The 4,188-nt window shown below is 36.2% G+C and overlaps 1 protein-coding gene across 2 annotated transcripts in view; it reads left to right on the forward strand.

Annotated features, from left to right (window-relative positions):
• Positions 1-4,188, forward strand: part of LOC106871309 (tRNA-splicing endonuclease subunit Sen54) — a 105,636-nt gene that overhangs the window by 56,206 nt on the left and 45,242 nt on the right. The gene's annotated exons all lie outside the window — the stretch shown is intronic.

Consider the following 4,188-nt stretch of genomic DNA (forward strand, 5'->3'; position numbering starts at 1 on the left):
TGGCTTGTGCGGGTGGCACATAAAAGACACCATTTCGAGCGTGGCCGTTTTCGTGCGGGTGACACGTAAAAGCACCCACTACACTCTCTGAGTGGTTGGCGTTAGGAAGGGCATCCAGCTGTAGAAACTCTGCCAAATCGGACTGGAGCCTGGTGTTGCCATCCGGTTTCACCAGTCCTCAGTCAAATCGTCCAACCCATGCTAGCATGGAAAGCGGACGTTAAACGATGATGATGATATTATGAAGGAAATCATTGAAAAACTATTTACAGATCACTAACTACAAATTCTAAGTCCTTTAATTTGAAGACAGTTTCAGCCTCAAAGCTTTTTTCTGCTTTATAACTCTCATCTTGTTTTTTGAAGTGAATTTGTGAAAATAGAGTATGAAAACATTTCTTATTATGATAACTCAGAGCAAGAAATCAAACCTAAAAAAAACCCAACTCAAGATGTTTTCCTCTAAAAAGCAAACAGGATTCTTTCTCATAACTATAACTTTTTTTTTTAATATGTCACTGAGTTCTGTGCTGGTGAATTATATTATTATTTAAGTAAACGAAAAATAAAACCCTGTTTAGTATTATTTTGTTTTTAGTGGGGCGGGGTGGGAATTGCGAGTGTGTTTATGTATATTTTACTTGTGTGCGCGGAGGAGAGTAAGTGTATGTATATACACAGACACATGTACACATATTGTCATATATGCATATATATATATATATATATATATACAGACATATTCATACATAGATATAGACACACACACACACACACACACACATATAGATACACACATACATATATATATATATATATATATATATATACACTCATATATACATACATATAGATACTCATATATATACATATACATACACACAAACTTATACATATATTTATATACATACATCTGTAGTTGTAGTTATAGTTATGAAGAGATAAATGATGTTAATTGGAGATATGAGAAAGCACAATATTCAATAGAATCAGGAGAGGATAAGGGTTGGGGGCGTTAAAAATGTCAAGTGTTTGATGAGCGGCACATTAAAAGCAAGCACTACACATACATATATAGCATAATACTTTGTCAGAGGGTTTGTGTAAGATACTCAGTCATGCTGATACTTCACTTTGATCTTAACTAGAAGACCAAGAAGGTGCAAGCGGGGTTGTGTAGTTAAGTGGTTTGCTTCTCATCCATGTGGTTTCAGGTTCAGTCCTGTCTCATTTGTCACCATGGGAAAATGCCTTTTACTGTGAACCCACATTGGCAAAAACCTTGTGAGTGAATTTGTTAGGTAGAAAATAAATGCAGTCTGTCATGTGTGTGGGGGGGAAGGGGTTGTATGTATTCACATGTCTATGTGTATTTGTTTGTACTTGCGCTTCTCCAAAAATTGCTCAGCAACAAACTGTGACGTTGTTTATTTTCATCATCATCATCATCATCATCTACCGGCTTTATGATTTGAAGACATGTAAAAATAAGAGATCCCTTTCTTGAAAAACAGCTAAGAGTTAGCGACAGGAAGGGCATCTGGCTGTAGAGCATCACTTCAAAACTATATCCTTCTAACTTATGCAAGCATAGAGAAAAAGGATGTAAAAAGCACGAGTGCTAATGGGTCAATTTGACATTTCATCATTCTTTTATTAAGGTACCAAAAGCAATTGCTCACATGATGGGCTTTCTGTATGCTTTCAACCAATTTCTCTCATGCTTGTACTTGTCCAGAGTTTGGTGATTTCTTGAATAGCTAGCTGCCTTAATATTAGTCTCACAGCAATACATAAACTGCAACTTTGGCGTCTATTTTTGTAAAGTTTATTTCTTTTTTAGTATCTTCCATTTTTTATATGCTTATTCAAGATTGTCAATTCTTTCAAGTTTAGTTATATGCCACCTTTCTCTGTTCTTGAAATTAGACAGGTAGTTATGGTACCCTATCTATTAGGAAACCCAGACATCGATGCTTCGAGTGTATTGACTCTTATCAATGAGACGTACCTAAGAGAGGCAACTCTAAACCAGCTTAATAAAGCCATAAGCTATATGATATAATTCAGTCAACACATTGACTGATATGTGCAAGTAGATCGGCCAACCTAGGTAAATAACAAAGTGTCAGTGCTAAGCAGTGTGCAAGAATGAATAGAATTAGGTTAAGTTGAAATATGTTTATCACATATTTATACTGCTAAAAGGCAAATACACTGCAGTTACCATAGAGAATAAATTTCTCTTATTGTAAAATGGTGTGAAAACACCCTGTTCGATAAGTGTTGCTGTCTATTAGGAATCCCAGACTTCGATGTTTCGAGTTTATTGACTCTTTCCAACAGACGGTGACACTGAACGATCAGGGTGTTTTCACACCTTTCTACCATAAGAGAGATTTATTCTCCACTGTAACTGCAGTGTATTTGCCTTTTAGCAGTTGAAATATGTCACAAACATGTTCCGTCTTATATAATTCTGCTCATATTTACACACTATTTAGCACTGACACTTCATTTATATATATATATATATATATATATATATCTAACGATGTACTTGCATAGCAAGTGACCTGATCTGAGATTGTGTGCTGGAACGAAAACAATTGCAGCGTGGAAGGTGTTTATAAGCCATTTAAACTAACACACAGAAGCCGTTAGATTCACTTCAACATTTAAATTTGATTCGTCAAAATATTTTCGTCGCTTTGACACCACGACTTGTTCACTGACAAAAATTCTGTGCCGCATCTCATATATATATATATATATATATATATATATATGAGTGTGCGTGTGTGTGCGTGCGCTAGCACATTTACATATGAAGATGAAAGTAGTGCAAAACTCATGTCAGGAAATAAGCATGCATGTTTTGTAAGACATATCTCCTATTGACATATACTCTATTGAGCACTCTTTTCTCATTTATTCAGTGGCAGTGTATGTATGTATGTATGCATATATGTGCATATGTGTGTCTGTGTATGTAATCTTAACAGTTTTATCGCAGACATTGTAATTTTCATGATGTCTTTCATTCTCTCCCAAGTCTACTTAGCTTAGGAAAGATTGAGTTAATCATATTTTATGTTATGATGCCCTGACATGTCCAGTTCGTGCCTCTTCAAATCTATCCTTTTATTCACATTTCTCCCTACTTATTTTCAAATCCTGCCAACTGACAACCACCCTGCAGGTATTATTAACTTTCGCTGTACTAGTTCTAATGGCTCCTTCATTCCTTGCCAAACTCTTACTTGTGAGTAGTTATCAATTGTTTGTGAGAGAGCTGGTGTCTTTCCCCACTCTTCATCTCCCTTATCTCTTACTCTTTCTCCCTCTCTCTCTCTCACTCCCTCTCTCTCTTTCACTTCCCTCTCCTTCCCCTCTTCCTTACTCTGTCTCATGCTTCCCACACTTTCCCAACGATGACAAGTCACTTCATAACCAACTTTGATAGCATTTGATAATGGCAATTATACTAACATTTTAAGCTCTTATTGGCTCTGCACAGAGCAAAAGATTTGCAGGAGGCTTGTGCAGGAACTGTGGTACGGGTTTTTATTGCTGACAACAAGACTTCCTTTCTAATTACACCTGATAGAAGTGAGAACATGCCAACTTACTCCGCCCAACACCCTAAAACTCTCTTTTTCCGCCCACATCCCGAACTTTACTTGCATTGAAGAGAAACAGTCATTTCAGGTGTCTGGTATTGCTAATTAGCGAACAACAGAATTAAATGGTTTCCTAATATCCCTTGACTTATGAAAACTAGGCTGTAAGACATCTCCCTCTCCCTCTCTCTCTCTCTCTCTCACATTCACCATATTCACTATCACTCACGTTTCGTCTTTCCCTCTGTTTCTAGTAGTATATATATGTATGTATACGCCTGTCTGTCTATGAAGCTATCTAGTTATCAATTACACTTTGTGTAAGGTCCTCACTTGTGGTTATGTCTTGTTGATAGGTTCTTAAACTGGCTACAGTTCCTCTCAAAGTTCATATCATTCACTTAAAACTTGGCACCATTTTTGTAACTAACTTCTAATTGGACAGCTGCAGCGTCTTCTATGTAACTAAGTTACACTTTTGTTTTCACAACATATATATATATGTATCTATGTCTCTGTGTGTGTGTGTGTATATATATATATATATATATATATATATATATAT

This window comes from Octopus bimaculoides, chromosome 2 (assembly GCF_001194135.2).
Source record: "Octopus bimaculoides isolate UCB-OBI-ISO-001 chromosome 2, ASM119413v2, whole genome shotgun sequence".
NCBI lineage: Eukaryota > Metazoa > Mollusca > Cephalopoda > Octopoda > Octopodidae > Octopus > Octopus bimaculoides.